Below are 15,793 nucleotides of genomic sequence, written 5' to 3'. Positions count from 1 at the left end.
GTCTTAGGTTCCTTTGTAGTCTTGAAAAATTACTGAGAACCACAAAGAACATTTGTTTCTACAGGTTATGTCTATAAGTATTCACCAAATGTTTTAAAATCTGCATTTAATTATTCATTTAAAAAGTAACTATTATAAACCCATTGCATTGTTAATGTAAATAACACATTATTTATGAGAACCAACCATATTCTACAAAACAAAAATATTTTGTGAAAAGAGTGGCATTGTTGTACATTTTTGTGAGTCTCCTTGACGCCTGGCTTAACAGATGCTAGCTGAGTCTTTGCATCTGCTTCTGTATTCTCTCCATCGCAATATCACACAAAGGCAGCCTCCAGAAAACGCCACTGTAAGTTGTAAGAGAATAAGGGTGGAAAGGGCAAATAGCATCCTAGTATTACAATGAAAATAACGTTGACCTCTTGGACTCCTGAAAGGGTCTCAAGGACCCCCAGAGGCTGTCTGTCCACTTGGGAGACTCCAGGCACACACTCAGAATCACTGCTCTAGCTCCTCTTAAATGAGTAGCCGTCAGCCGGGCGTGGTGACTCACGCCTGTAATCCCAGCACTTTGGGAGGCCGAGGTGGGCAGATCACCTGAGGTCAGGAGTTTGAGACCAGCCTGGCCAACATGGTGAAACCCTGTCTCTACTAAAAATACAAAAAATTAGCTGGGCGTGGTGGCGGGCGCCTGTAGTCCCAGGTACTCGGGAGGCTGAGGCAGGAGAATCGCTTGAACCCGGGAGGCGGAGGTTGCAGTGAGCCGAGATCACGCCACTGCACTCCAGTCTGGGTGACAGAGAGAGACTCTGTCTCAAAAAAAAAAAAAAAAAAAAATGAGTAGCCATCTCCAGCTGTGGGCTGTTTCGTTGTTCCTGCAGGGGTGACAGGAGAGCCCCAGGTTATGCATGCCCCAATACTGGCTTGTCCTGAGTCCTGGGTGACTCTCCCTCCGGGTCTTGGTCATCTTTAGGGCCTTTCCATCTGCCTCTCAGTGTGCAAGTTACACCTGCCAATCAACCCCAGTTCCATAAGAAAGTGACTTCTCAGTGGTGGCCCTGTGAGTAGAAGCAGCGTCTGCAGCATCTGGGACTCCCCTCCCACCCCACAGACCTGGCCATGCGATTCTGCAGTCTTGGGTTTCTGTATCCCGAGAGGAAAAGGTGGCATCTCTCCTGGGCATCACAGGCTGGCCACTAAGCCTGCAGATTCCCTCGGTCAGATCCTGCCTTGGGACATTCGTTTCCTTTCCGCACCCACTCACTGTGTGTTACCAGGAAGCAGCCCCAGGCCCTCCCCAACAGGTGGAAGACAGACGTGCCAGATTCCCCATGATCCTCCCAAGGGCAGTTTGAAGATCCCTGGAGGGAAGCCAGCCTTCCACCCCAATGTGCATTTGCCAAAATCCTGCCCCTCGGGGTATCCAGTTGTTCCTGGCTGGAAATCCCAAGCCGAAAGGGCAGCTTCTAGCAAAAGTGTAGACCCTCCACTGCTCCCGGGAGGTGCTGACCACCCCATTCAACCCTCTCCATTAGTAGGGGCCAGGAACCGCCTCCAGCTTGACGCACAGAGCCAGGATCTGCTCCATCGAGGCTTCCAGGCCCTGAGGCTGTGCACTCAACAGAGACCCAGAACACAAGCATTTAGGACAGGAAAGAAGTTCCACCGGCTCACCAAAACCAATGGCATTCAACGGGAAAATCAGTACAACACTGCCAAGGGTTCCTTGTGGGAGGTCAAACCCCCAGTACCTGTGAATGTACACTATTGGAAATAGGGTCTTTGCAGATGTAATCAAATGCAAGATTTTCAGATGAAATTATCCTGGATTACCCTAGTGGGCCCTAAATCCTATGACTGGTGCCCTTATAAAATAAAGGAGATGGAGATTTGAGACACAGACACAGAAAGGGAAGAACGCCGTGGCTGAGGATGGAGGCAGAGATTGGAGGGACTCATCTCCAAGCCAAGGAGTGCCAAGGATTGCTGGCCACCAGAAACCGGGGAGAAGCAGGGAAGGACCCTCCCCCAGAGCCTCCAGAAGGAACCCAGCTGCTGAGACCTTGATTTCAGGCTTCCAGCCCCCAGAACTGTGGGGGAACCAATTCCTGTTGTTTCAAGCCCCCCGGCGTGTGGTAGCTTTTTGTTCTGGCGGTTCCAGGAAACGAACACACCTGTTTACAGTTGGTCTGTTGGTTGAGGAGAAACAGCGGGGTTTCATGTGGTCATCACATCCTCCAGGGCCACTGCGTGTCTTTGAGCACCAGCATTCTGAAGTCAGGGATGGGGTCGTCCTCACGGGCTGTCAGCAACTTACTAGGAAGGCTCAAGGTCTCATTAACTTAGAGCCAGATCTGGATGAGGTGACCCTGTGTACTTCTGGCTTACAGCAGGTGCTGTTAGTTCTTCCTGAGGGGCACACGCACCCAGGATGCAGAGGGCAGGCCTCAGCTTTGCTTCAGCCCTCTCCACCTTGTCTGTGTCCCAGGAGGGCCCTGCTTTCCTGCAGCAAGTCCTCAGCCCCAAGCCAACGTGGAGGTTCAGGACCCAGCTCTGATCTCAGGAGTCACTGCCAGGGAGCATCGCCTGAGTAAGCAGGCTCCGGGAGGCTGCCCCTCCACCTGCGGGGTCTGCAGCCTCCCAAGCGGACACACCGGGCTTCCTGGGTGAGAACTCAGACACGATGTGCCTCCCTTTGAGATGTGTCTGTTCCAGGTGCCCCTTCATCTGCTCCTTCAGGTACCAGCACCGAGGAGACCTCACCCCGAGGTCCCTGCAGCCTTGCCCAGGGTTCTCTCCATACCCACAGCTGCCCAACATGCTGTGCCTGCTCCTTGGGCAGGGAGGATCACTGCCTCCCTCCTCAGAGCGGGGACAGGAGCTTCCCCCCGAGCCCCAAGCAGGAGCCTGGGCCGCTTGTGAACTGCCTCCTCCCAACCTCCCTCCTTGCCTCCAGCACCACCGTGGGGCAGGCAGACGCCCAAGACTGTGGCAGATGCAGCCCATGGCCAAGGGTGACAGGTAAGGAGCTCTTAAACCCAGGTTCTGAGCTGGGCGTGCCCCTGACCCCTGAGAAGAGGCCCAGCTGGAGCCCAAGGCAGCGCCCCCAGCCAGCAGCTTCTCCGGAGCAGCTGCCTCCACTCAGCCTGGGCACCGGCCAGCTTTGGGGACCTCTGGGCATTTCTTTCTTTACCCCGTGAGATTTCTGGGGTGTATCACCAACCTCACTGCAGTGCCCATGAGGCCCTGCTCCTCCTCCTGGCCAGGTGTGGTGAAGGATGACATAGGGCTGGCTGCACATAGCAGGGCCGCAGGCAGAGCCCGCCACCCTGGGAGTCACCTCTGAGGACTGGCTCCACACTCGTGGGGACGTCTGAGCACGGGCTTATCCCATATATCCAATGCCGTTCAGCAGCACCCACAGACCCCTGGAGCCACCTCAGCGTCCTGCCGAGTCCTGCGGAGGTTTTGACCCTATAAATAGCACCTTCTTGTCCTTTCAGGCAGGAGTCCAAATACTGTCACCAAGAGAGGTGGGAAACTCCATTTTTATTACGATCATGTTACAATGCCTGAATCACAAGTTTAGATGTGGCTTTCTGGAAGACAGGGGTGTGTGTGGGTGTGCATGTGTGTGTGTGTGCATGCACATGTGTGCATCAGAGAGAGAGAGACAGACAGAGACACGGAGTAAGAGAGTCAGAGAGAGACAGGCAGACAGAGCCAGAGAGCCGGAGCGAGCCTTCAGGCAGCAGGCCTGCTCAGGACACACTGTGGGCAGTGCGGGCCCAGAGCTGGGAAGGGAGTCCTGCAGGCTGCCCCAGGAAGAAACCAAAAGAACAGAAAACAGCCACTGCTCCGCCCCGCTCCCCACAGCTGGCTTTGTGACTCAGCCCGGGAGATGCGACCACAGTCTCCCTAGGAAGAGGAGGAGGAACGCATGTGGGGACCCAGTACGTCCCTGCTCCTCCTCAGGCCCCCAGCCCCTGCACCCCTGTGGGATCCAGGAGAGGAAAGGACTTGGCTCCCTCCCATGGCTGGTGGCCCAAAGTGGCAGCCGTGTCCAGCCCCGAAGGAGGGAACAGCGGGGAGAGCCTGCCTCCTGTAACCTGAACGCTAGCTTGGCTTCCAGTCCTGCCTGGGACACTCCCCAGTGGCCAGCCTGGAGCTGGTGGCTTCACCTCCTTGACTTTCCACTTTGGCGTCTGTAAGCTGGGGATACTGATAACCACAGGCTTGCCGGCAGTGCGGGGGATGCAATCCGGTCACATGAAGTTGAGGACATAGTGCCAGGCGCACGGCAAACGGTCCATACGTGCTGCGATGTTTTCATGATTAGCTTTGTGCCGTGGAGACTATCTGGACGCTTTGAGTTTCACTGACGCCCCACCGCCTACGGGAGATGGAATCTCCTCCCCCTGCACAGGGAAGGAAACAGAACGGGCTCCCACGAGAGACCACACCTGGCGGTGGATGTGCCTTCAGGGCAGCAGGGAGGGCAGCAGAGCCCAGGCTCACCCCTGGGTCTCCCCACTGCAGCCCAGGGAAACCGGGCAGGTGTCCCACTAGGAGTCGGAGACCCACCAAAGTCCAGGTGCACCCCTTACTACTGGGGCCTCGGTTTCCTCATCTGTCTAATGGAGAGAAGTGGTTATTGCTACCTCAGAAGACTGAAAAGGGCCGGGCGCGGTGGCTCATGCCCGTAATCCCAGCACTTTGGGAGGCCGAGGAGGGTCGATCACAAGGTCAGGAGTTCAAGACCAGCCTGGCCAAGATGGTGAAACCCCATCTCTACAAAAAATACAAAAATTAGCCGGGTGTGGTGGCGGGCACCTGTAATCTCAGCTACTCAGGAGCCTGAGGCAGGAGAATCGCTTGAACTTGGAGGGCGGAGGTTGCAGTGAGCCGAGGTCGTGCCACTGCACTCCAGCCTGAGCGACAGAGTGAGACGCCGTCTCAAAAAAAAAAAAAAAAAAAAAAAAAAGCAGGCTGTAAAGGACCAAAGGAGATAACCGATGACAGTTTGCCAGGCCTAACCTGCTTAAGGTCTCTCCCTAGGAGCCACACCCAGCCCTGCTGGCTCCTGTAGTGGCTGAAGCCCTGAGCGAGGCTTCCCCGGTTGGTGGCACCTTCTCTGGATTGGGCCCAGCGCTGTTCCCACATGTCCTGGCCACCTCAGCCCTTCCCAGGGAGGCAGCCAGATGTAGCAGAAGGGGCAGGGGCTTTTGTTGGGGGGGGGGGTTTCCTCTGAGCTGGTGGGTCTTCGTCATGAACCAGGTGGCAGAGCACAGCAGATCAGAATACAGTTCTGGAGCCAGAGAGGTTGGTGACTGCCTCGCCTGCTGTGCCTCAGCTTCCCCATCTGTAAAATGGAGCCAATCACGACAGAACCAGCTCATAAGGTTGTGAGGCAGATTAAATGCACCAAGTGTCTAAAGCCCTCAGAAAAGGGTCTGACACGAGAAAGGTGCCCACAGCCGTCTTATTCACCCCTCAGTCGGGGTCAGGAGGAGTAGATGAGATGCAAAGAACCTGGGACAGGGTAGGGGCTCCATCAGCAGGAGGCCTTGGGGGCTTAGACCAACCACCCGAAACCAAGGAGTGATGCCAGCAGGTGGACACGTATTCACTTCTGGGGCAGGGATTCTTGACCTCAGCATGACCAGCATTTGGGGCCGGGTCACTCTTTGTGGTGGCGGCTGTCCCGTGCATGACAACGTGTTTGGCAGCATCCTCGGCCTCTACCCACTAGACACCAGTAGCAACCTCCAATGACGACGGCCAGAACTCTCTCCAGGCAGTGCCAAATGCCACCTGGAAACCGGAGGCAAAACCGCCCCTAGCAGACAACTGCCATTCTGGAGACTTGGATTGGAACTGCCCTGATTTTAAATTGCACTGTGCTTGCAAAGCATTTTTTAAGTTCTTACTTATCACAGACATATTTTTCTGAATTACCATAAATTCCAAACTAACCAGCTGGGCGCTGCAAGCCATTCCTTCCCATAGTCCACTCATGGTCCCCGGTGCCCACCAACAGCCAGCGCTTGCAAAGTCTGTTGGCCCACTGGGGACTTATGGCAGCTCATGCAGCGGAAACTGCTCTGGTCATCGCCATTTACAGATGAGGAAACGGAGGCACCGCCAGTTGCACAAACTTGCTCAAGGGCTCCTGGATGGTGGGGCCTACTGGGCGTGCCCCCCTAAAGCTGGTGCCATTGGCACCTGGCTCTGCCCATCTCTGAGACCTCTCACGCCTTCATTTCCTGTGTTGGCCACCAGGCACAGATGCTGTGTCCATCTGACAGGAGAGGAAGCGGGGTCCCAGGAGGAACAAGCCACTGCCTGGTGACAGAGCTTCTTTCTGGCAGCAGCAGGATTCGGACCTACCTCTTGCTGGGGGCAACCTCTTCGGCTCACTGCCTCTCCAAAACCAGGCAAGAGGCTGGAAATGGGGCTTTCTGGAAAAATGCAGAGCCTGCTGGGAAGTGGGGCAGACAACTGACACCTGTCACTGAGCCTGGCAGGTGGCGTGTTCTTCATTTCTTGCATGGCCATCTGGCTGTCAGACACTACCCAGTGAGAGGCTCAACCCTCGTCCTGCTCCACCCCAGCCCCACCCTGCTGTCATCTATGGCCCCTTCCCCCACCCTGTCAGGTGCCTCTTTGACTTTTGACCTCTGCCCTCAGCAGTGTCATTTCATGAAACCCAAGCCCTGGACAGCCAGCAGGAAGCAACTGGCAACCTTCCCTACTGCCGCCCCTGAGACCTCCGCCCTAGGGATAGGGGCTTGTTTTCTTCCCTAATTCCCTTTGGATTGGCTCCAGCAACCAGCAAGTTACCAGGCAGCAGCACCTTAGCTTTGGGCGGAGTCTTCAAAGAGCAGACCCAGCAGTTGTATGTGGATCCCAGCTGCACAGACCCTCTCCTGCAGAGGCAGAGGCCGCCTGCCACAGGCCACGCGGAGCAGGGTCCCACCATGGCCCTGAGCATCTTGACTGAGCAGTTCTGCATCCCAAGGCCTCACAAGGTGACTATGGAATGGCAATGCTAGCCCTGGGGGTAAGCTTAGGGCAAGTCGGATCAGCCCACTCGCCTCCATAAGCCGTGGGTTCCTGTGATCCGCACACAAGCGGCTGGTGCTGCTATCCCCGGGAGGATACCCACCAACTTGTCTAACGGGGTGGGCAAGGCCAGGGCTGAGACGGGAAGGGGTCTGGCTTGTTGTGGGCAGAGCACCTGCATGCTGTGCCGTTCCCCCTTCAGGTGCTGGAAGGAGCCTTCCTGGGCCGCTCGCCCTCCGCAGCCCTGCTGGGAGGTCTTGCAGACGCCCATGATAGCCAGGCTTACGGCCTCCCAAATGCACCTGCAGCGTGAAACCGTAGAAACACACGTGTCAGTGGCAGTTCTGCCTGGGGAGGAGCCCGGGGCTCTCTGCAGAGGGTCAGTTCTGTCCCTGTTAAGGTTCTGCGTGGAAAAGACTCCACGCCCTCTTGGGGTCTACCTACATCTGGGGATGCCAGAGCCCAGCTCCCAGTTTTTCTGGTCATTTGGGGACATACCATAGGAAGGACCTGCAGTGCACCTCAGGCTTGGACACTACGGATGCAAACGCCCTGGGGCCAACCCTGGGCTCACACCCAATTTAGGGTCTACAGGCAGGGAGCCAGGGGCCAGGGGAGGACTTCTCAGCTCCCATGGGGATGCTGTTTAGGGGAATTAGAATGTCTTTTATATACAAGAGAACTGAGGGGTCTAAAAAGGTCTCTGGGGGGTAGAAGAAGGTGAGGAGAAAACACAGGAAGAAATGCACATGAGGGGAGGTTCTTGTCAAAAGGGTCCTGAGAAAGACGTACAGTTAGAAACAGTGTGACTGAGGGTCCTTCTTAGCACATAAGGGGCAGGGACAACGGGCTCAGATGTCTGGGGCTCCTGAGACGGGGAGAAACGGCGACAGTTTCCTGGGTTCAGGAAGGGAGAGGAGGCGCCTCGCACCCTGGCTAGGGTGGGCTGGGGGCCTGCACCCCTAAGTTGGAGAACCCCACGAAGCTGACCCCACTCACCGCTGCCCACCCCGCCAAGCCTCCTGGCCATTTTCAGCGGAGTGTCCCGACCTCTGGCCGCCCGGGTGAGTGTGAGCCCCGGAGCGCGCGCGGGGGGTTGGGGGATGAGGAGAAGCGGCAGCCGGTGGGGGGGCCCCCTGGGCGCCCGCTCCGCGCGGCGATTCGGCCCGGGTTTTGCGGCCGCCGCGTCTCCTCCTCCCGCCTCCGGGCTCCCTGGGCCTCCTCCCTCCGCCGCGCCCTCGCTCCGCCTCGCGCGGGGGGACCATCTGCTGGCATTTCCTGCAGCCAGGCCCGCGCCGCCAGTGGAGCCCCCGCGCGCCCGGCCGGCCCGGAGCACCGAGAGCTCGCGGCACGGTAGGAGGTAGGAGCGCGGCGGCCCGGGGGGCGGCGGGGGGATGGCGGGCTGGGAAGGATCCGGAGGGCCCCGCCGGGCAGGGCCGGAGCGAACCGAGGGCCGCGGGGGGCCGGCCGAAGGGATCCAGGAGCTCGCGCCGCAGCCCCGCGGACCCTGGCAGTAGCCAGTGCGGGGAGCCACGCCGCGGGGCCGGTCGCGCGCGGGGGAGCGGGGGAGCCTGGGGGCGCCCCGGGCCAGGGCGGGTCGGCGCCTGGCGGGTTGGGGCGGGTGGGGCCCGCGAGTGGGAAGCGGCGCGCCCAGCTCGGCTCCCCACTTGGTGGGGCTTAAAGGAGCCGGGACCGCCAGGGAAGGTGGCTGGGTCTGACCACCACAAACCCTGGCCAATCAGGGGGTCTGTGTCCCCAGCTCGGCCGACGCGGGCTCCAAGGAGTCAGGTCTTGATGGGTCTGCAGGGGATCTGGGATCTGAGTCTGGCGTCCCAGCTGCGGGCTTGGGAGGACTGCTGTGTCTGAGTCCGCAGAGTCAGGGGGCTGCCTGGATTACAGGCTAGGGAAGGACCTTGCCCACAGCCCCCATCTCTGGGGCACTGACCCCCTGAAGATATGGAGCCTTAGGGATTGTTGAGGTGCCTGAGTCCTCAAGAGGGTCTTGTGCACTTGAAGATTCCTCCCGGGGAGTGGGGTGCAGGAGGGTGGGGCAGGCAGGAAGGAGGCCGGAGTCTGCAGCCCCCCGGGCAACAGGCCGGTCCTAGGCTTCCCAGGCACCGCCCCCAACCCCCACCCAGACCGCTGGGCTGCCTCCTGTCAGAAGCCAACTGGAGTTAGGGTTTGGGGTGACTCCTGGGGGTATGGAGGGGTCACAGGGTGGGCTTACCTGCCCCTCCCTCGTCCCTGGGCTGAGCCCAGCCTCTCCCTCATCCTTGGGCTGAGCGGGTCTGCCCCGCCGAAGCGGCTGGGTGGATTTCCTCTCTTGCCGTTTCGCAACTTGCTCCCCTCTGTGTGTCTGCCCCAGTCTCTTCAAGGTGCCTTTTACAGGAAGACTTCTGTAAGGGTCCCACCCCACCTGATACAGCCTCCCAAAGCCTGGAGAAGTGGGCCAGCCTTTGGGATCCTAGATAGATGCTCTTGGGTCTGCCTGCACCAGGGCTGATCCAGATCCCAGACTGAACAGAAACCCTGCTCCCCACCCCCAGGAGTAAGGCCCCTCTGCACGTTTTTATCCCACCTCCTTGGTGCACAGGGCCTTGCTGTTCCTTGAACCTGCCAGGTGAGTGGGGGCTTTGCAGGCATCGGGCAGGTTTGGGGCAACCTGGGGTGGCATCATGTGCCCAGCTGCTGCCTTCAGGTCTCAAGCTCCAGAACTGCAGATCCTATTGTCTGCCTGCACGCGTGTGGGGCTGGCCTGGGGTGCCAGGAGGCAGGCACCGCGTGTGTCTGTCTTGCCAGGCTGTGTTTAGGAAAGGTGACACAGCAGATGGGCCGGATGAGGAGCCTCTGACCTGCAGTCCTGGGCCTGGTCTCAGAGAGGCTGCCCTGCAGATGTCGAACCCTGGGCAGCCATCCTGCATGTCCAGTGGAGGCTCCTTTCTGGGTCCAGATTGGGCCATGAATAGGCCATGTTCTTCCAAGGACTGCTTTCAGCTCTTTACAGAATACCAACGCAAGACCCCCCCGCCGGCCCCGCCCCTACCCAGGATTGTATTTACTATGCTGAGAATGCCTGGTATCAGTTTCTCTCCTGAAATCCTGGCCTCGCTCTGAACGCTGATAGTAATCTGACATGTAACGCTTGGGGGAGGGAGAAACACTCTGTGACAAGCCGGCGGGTGGAAGGGCTGTGTGTGTCTCTGCCAGCTGTGTTTTGGGGACTGGCGCTCTCTGCTGATTCTGTGGTTAAGCCTGCACACGTTTGCACACATACAGGCTCAGTGTGCAGGTGGAAAACTTACCCAAGATGACAGATGGTACATCCCGCCCCCATTCCCATTTATTGTTCAAGGGACAGGTGAATCAGCCTGTGACCGCAGCTGAGAAATGTTGTGGACCCAGCTCAGGGTTCTCCCGGAGAGGCCTGGGGAGCTGGAAGCTCTGACCTCCGGTACAGGGGGTTGTAGAGGGGCCGAGGCCCAGGGGTGCACAGTGCCAAAAGGATCCCGGTCATTTTGATAGGAAGGGAGCTGTCGGGGAGGGAGCCGTTAGGTGCAGCTCCCCTTGTGGAGTCCAAGGGCCAGGTGGGTAGAAGTGCCCGCCACTTGCAGGGTTGGCAGGGGAGCCCAAGGAGTGCACCAGTGTGCTGGGGGGTAGATGTTGGGGGGTGCAAGTGAGGGCCACTGGCCTCCCGACAGGGACAGGCATGCTGCCCTGGATGTCCTCATGCTGCTTGTGACCGGCACAAAGGAAAATAATATTGTTCTCGATGCCAGCTTTGCTTGATGACTTACCGAGCCTGCAGCTTGAGGAGGCAACTGACAGCCTAAGGATGGGGCTCCTGGGCTGGTCAAGATTTTTAAAGGTTTTGGGGCCTTGGTGGCTGGGTCTTGGCCACGGCTGGGTAACCTTTCCCGTGGAGATGTATGGGCAGCTAGTGAAGCTGCTCCGGAGAGTGGTAGGGTTGGCAGTCGAGTACAAAGGACTTGGACTAAGGACCGCGTTGTTCTCTTAGCATCACAGTTGTTCTGAGCCAGGGCCTCTGGGATCATGTCCACGAGGGTGTGAGGTTGCCTTGTGCTGGCATCTACACTAAGCGGAGTGGGCACCAGCTATGTCCTCAGGACCAGGGCTTGAGGTGGGAGATGGGGAGGGGGTGGGACATGAGCCTTCTTGGCTGGCTTAGAGGGATCCAGAATTCCTAGAGGGCCTTTGTTGCAAATCTCAGAGCCACCCAGGCTGAGAGCAAATGCTTTGCTCGGCCTCCCAGCCCACCTCACATCCGGCTACTCCCTCCAGGGCTGGCCTCCACTCCCCTCCTGGCCCTACCAGCTCTTGCCTGGAGCTCCGCATCAGCTACCTAGTAGGCTCCCCTTTCGTGGCCTTCCTAGCCCTTCTCCAGCCATCAGCCAGCATGGTGTTTAAAAAGATAAACCACTTCATGTAATTTGCCCACTTAGAGCCCTTTGAGATTTGCCATAGGTCTCAGTAAGTCCTGACCCCTTTCCAGACCCCACAGGCCCTAGATGCCCCTCCACTCTGCCTCCCTTCCCCTGTTCTCCTCTCCCCCTCCCCTCCTCTCCCTCTCCCCTCCTTGCTCACAGGGGTCTGGCCTCGGCCCCGGCTTCTTTCCAGGGCCTTTGCACTGGCTGTGCCTCTACTTTCAGCCCCTCCTTGGATCTGCGTTTGGTGGGCTCCATCTAATTCAGGTCCCAGCTCGGATGCTGCCTCTCTGAGAGAGTCTCTGTTCCTGGCCCGTTACCCATTCCAAAGCAGCTCTCAGCTCTGTGTTTTGTTTTCTCTTTATTTATACTGAAATGATCACGTTTGTTTAATTGAATGGCTTCCTATGGAGAAAGGGATTGGGCCAAGCCGGTTCATGGTGGGTGCCGCTGGTGCATGGCATCTGTCCCCGGTGGGTGCCGCTGGTGCGCGGCGTCTGTCTCCATGCACAGTTGCCTGCAAGTCTGCTCCGGGCTCTCTTCCCAGGGGCTGGCACACAGTAGGTGCTCTACGGTTAAGTGAGGCACATGTGGAAAGCCATCATACTGTCTCATCCCAGGGAGGTCAGTAGATTGAGACTGGCTGCCCCTATCTAGCAAGTCCCACCCACCATGTCCTGGTTTCACCAGCATCGGCTGGTGTGGGACGTGACCAGCTCATTTCCTCCATGCTCTAGGATGGGAAGGACAAGAGTGCATGACTCTTCCCAGAGTCCCATCATCTCTGATTTAGGAATGGAGCCCTTAGGGTGTCTCACCTCCTCGGGATGCCTAATAGTGTGTTTGGTTAATGCAGATGGACTTAACTGGTCGATGGATCCCCTCTCAGCCTGCTGACACGAAGACAAGGATGAAGGGGAAAGTTGAGGCTCAACAACTGAACAGTATTCCTTCTAAATATGTACATTCTTAGGGAGTTTAAGTGGAAAATAGGGAGGAGATTTGAGGGATACCCCACCTCGGCAGGCAGCTGGTCAGGCTGCCTGTTGTGACCAGCCTGGGGTCGCCTTCCCTTCATCCAAGGCCAGGGGAGATGGCAAACCTTCAGTAAGCCCTGCCGTACCTGGCAGAGCAGAAGCACCACCCCAGCTTGGAGACAGCATGCCCCTGACTGCTGGTCACGGATGGCCCCTTGGGAAGTGCCCTGTGCTTCTGAGCAAGGAGGGAACGGGCCTCCAGGCGCTCAGGGACAGCACAGAGGGCGTTCTGTCGCCCGTGCCTTTGTCCCTTCTCTCGCTGGCCCATTCTCAGCTGCTTCCTCGCGGGGAAGGGCCTTCCTCGGCCAGGGGAGGGAGAGCTCAGTATCCCGGCGTTGCGGAGGGATTGATGTGCTATTGGGGTGAAAACGGCGCTCGGTGTGGGGGTGGGGTGGGGTGGGGGGGTTGTCATTTAAAGGGGACTTTGGGGATGGTCAGCAGAGGAAGGCGTGGTGTTGGGGCGGAGCATCCGCATCTCCGCGCCCCTTTCCTGGCAGCCAGCGGGATTTCTCACGATCAGCTATTGCGGCGAATAAGACAGAGTCAACTAAAGGGCGCGCCGCTGTGGGTCCCATTCGCTGGGCTGCGGCTCCAGGCAACGGCATTTGTATGCCCGCCTATTAGGGTGAATGCGACGCGGGGAGTGTGGGTCGCTTAAAGGGCCGGGACTCTGGCAGCAGTACGTCCCGCTCCTGCCCGCCTATTGCGGTGAATACGGCGCAGCAGTCGGGTTGCTTAAAGGGTCCAGGCGTCCTGCTTGCTGGACTGTGCTGCTTTGGGGCAGCTCCTGGTCCTGGGCGGGAGGGGAGCACTTTAGGGAGGCTCCCCACATTGGCCAGAGGGAGAGGAGCCCCGACGCTGGCCCGTGGGGCAGGAACGCTAGATGCCCTCCTTACAGGATGAACCTCACCCCCACCCCACCCCCTGCTGCCTTAGGAAGTCACCCAAATTTAGCAAAATTCAAGCCAGAGCCAGCAGGCACCAGGGTGGGGCATGTGACCCTGTTCTGGAGGGCTGGTGGGGCCAGGGCAGGGAGGGGGCTGGGCCTAAGAGATTGATGGTGGTGATGGTGGCAGGCACCGCCTCGGATCTGATCAGAAGGCCTAGCCGAGGAAGATGCAGCCGAAATTCTTCACCCCAGGTGCCAGGGTCAGCAGAGTTTATTTGCCTCCTAAACCTTGGTTACCCCGTCTGTGAAGTGAGGCTCATGGCTGGCCCGAGATGGTCTTTGTACATAAGCGCTGGGTGAACATCAGCCATTGTGTGGGTGACTGGCATGACCTCCTACCCCACCCCTATGGGCTGCCAGTCAAAGGTTTTCACCCTCCAGCCACCATCTCCCTGGCTCAGATAGTCCTGGGCCACCCCACCCAGCCGTGGCCCTGGCCCTCTCCAGGTGCACCCTGTCTCTGCCGGCAGACCCTCCACCTCTCTAGCCCTCTCCTCTGCTCCTGAACTTGGCATTGGTCCCAGGCTGCCCTGAGCTGTCTCAGGGGACTCCTGACCTGTGAAGGGGCAGCGAGTCCATGGGAAGCAGTTGGCCTGGGCTCTTTGAGGCTGCTGTCCTCACCTGTAGAGCAGGGACCATAGTCCATGGTGTCCCTGAGTGCAGCGGATCCAGTTAGTGGCCTGGCACAGGGCCAGGGAGAACTGGAATGCCTTAGTGTCTGGCCTGCACACGCCCTACCAGCGAGCACTTTGTGGGTTAGGTACCAGGCCTCGTTACCCTGAGGCTGGGGTGCTGTGGACGGGGTGCTGGGACTTAGCATTAATGCTCAAAGACGAGCTACAGAGGTAGTGAGATCCCCCAGCCCCAGGGACACCTGAGAGTTCTACCTCTTCCCTGCGCCCGCCTCAAGAACATACCTGTCTCCTGGGCAAAAACCAACCCTCATGTTTCATTCTCTGTGGCCTCAGGGTGCGTGCACACTCTCGCCTGTGCCCTCACCCTGCTGTCCCTTGTGTTCAGAGGGTGGCTGGCCCAAGGGCTCACAGCATCTGACAGGCTCCCCTCTGAGACGGAGGAAATGGGGCCCCAAGAATGGCAGGGTCGTGGTGCTGCTCCTCGCTGGGCTTCAGTTTCTCCATCTTTAAGGCACCCCCATCCCTGACATTTGCCCGCAACCCCCACACCTGCTGGGCTAAGGCTCCTGCACACGGGCAACAGCCCGGCAGGAACCGAGAAGGGAACTTGGACATCCAGAGCTCCCTCTTCACTCCCGAGGCCCTGGCTTCTCCAGGGGCTTCTGTCCATCTGCTCCTGCTCCGTGAGCTGTTTTATGTCTTGAGGATGCACCCCAGGTTTTATGCAGAAAGAAGCATCCACTAGTTTTCAAAGGTTTGAGACTGAGTGATTGGAAATCTTTCTCGTCCTTCCTCCCTCCCTCTCTCCTGCACCAGTGTGTGCAGCCCAGAAGAGGCCTCATGTGTCACTGATGCTCCATGAGTCTAGCTTCTGCACGTGGGGTGTCCCCGTGGCTGGTCCTGGGGCGGTGGACTGGCCTGATGCTGCCGAGGACGCCCCACTTTCCCACAAAGCTCCACCCTGCTGTCTTGCACATCCTGGGGCCAGGACAGGAAGAGCGCTCTGCAGGTCGGAAAAGCAGGTGCCAGTGTGGGCACCAAGAGCCGTTTGTGCTTTGTAGGAGCGCGTGCTCCCACGTGGCACCCTCTGATCTCCTTGGGGCAGAGGAAAAGAGCAGCCAGCTTTGAAGGGAACCCTCGCCCACTCCAGCGCCCATGCTGGGTTTCTACTTTGGGCCCAGCTCCTACAGGAGAGCACAGATTTCTCTCGCTCCGAGACCTAGATTCTGCCTCGGAACGGCACAGCTGTCCCCAAGGGGCAGGCCGGGGCAGGCTGCTTCGCCACAGGAGGCTGGGAGAGTTTGGAGCATGAAGAACACCTAGAAACGTCAGGATGTGGGCCCCCTCTGGAAACCTGAGGCTGAGGCCGCTTCGGGACAGGGCCTGGTTGTTTGTCCCATTACAGTGCCACAGTGGGTCATCTTCCCCAGCCCGGCAGCCAGGCTCCCACGAAGGCTCACAGAGAGAGGGGGACAGAGGTGCTCTCTGTTGGTGACTGGCACCCAAGGGTGCTTGGCCCCAGTGTGCTGCTGAACACACACTGCTGCCGTGGTCGAGGCTGTCAGGAATCCCCACCCTCGTCCCTGCACCGAGTGCAGCTATGTGGCTCTTTCCTGCCCAGACCCTCCCTGCTGGCAGGTGCCCACCAACGGCCAGAAGAAC

At 58.6% G+C, this 15,793-nt stretch overlaps 1 protein-coding gene across 4 annotated transcripts in view; it reads left to right on the top strand.

Moving 5' to 3' along the window:
• The first annotated feature begins 8,224 nt into the window (after positions 1 to 8,224).
• The window catches only part of OSBPL5 (oxysterol binding protein like 5), an 84,046-nt gene continuing 76,477 nt past the window's right edge, over positions 8,225 to 15,793 (top strand). Inside the window, exon 1 of one of the 4 annotated variants that reach the window (XM_055093983.2) lies at positions 8,225 to 8,428. The gene's annotated coding sequence lies outside the window, so the exon portion shown is untranslated. The remainder of the gene's footprint in view (positions 8,429 to 15,793) is intronic. The other 3 variants (XM_055093985.2, XM_055093984.2, XM_063608058.1) reach the window with 3 other exon arrangements.

The sequence above is a fragment of the Pan paniscus genome, chromosome 9 (assembly GCF_029289425.2).
Source record: "Pan paniscus chromosome 9, NHGRI_mPanPan1-v2.0_pri, whole genome shotgun sequence".
NCBI classification, from domain to species: domain Eukaryota; kingdom Metazoa; phylum Chordata; class Mammalia; order Primates; family Hominidae; genus Pan; species Pan paniscus.
The sequence above is the reverse complement of the archived record's forward strand: the minus strand, read 5'-3'. Positions and strand labels throughout refer to the sequence as shown.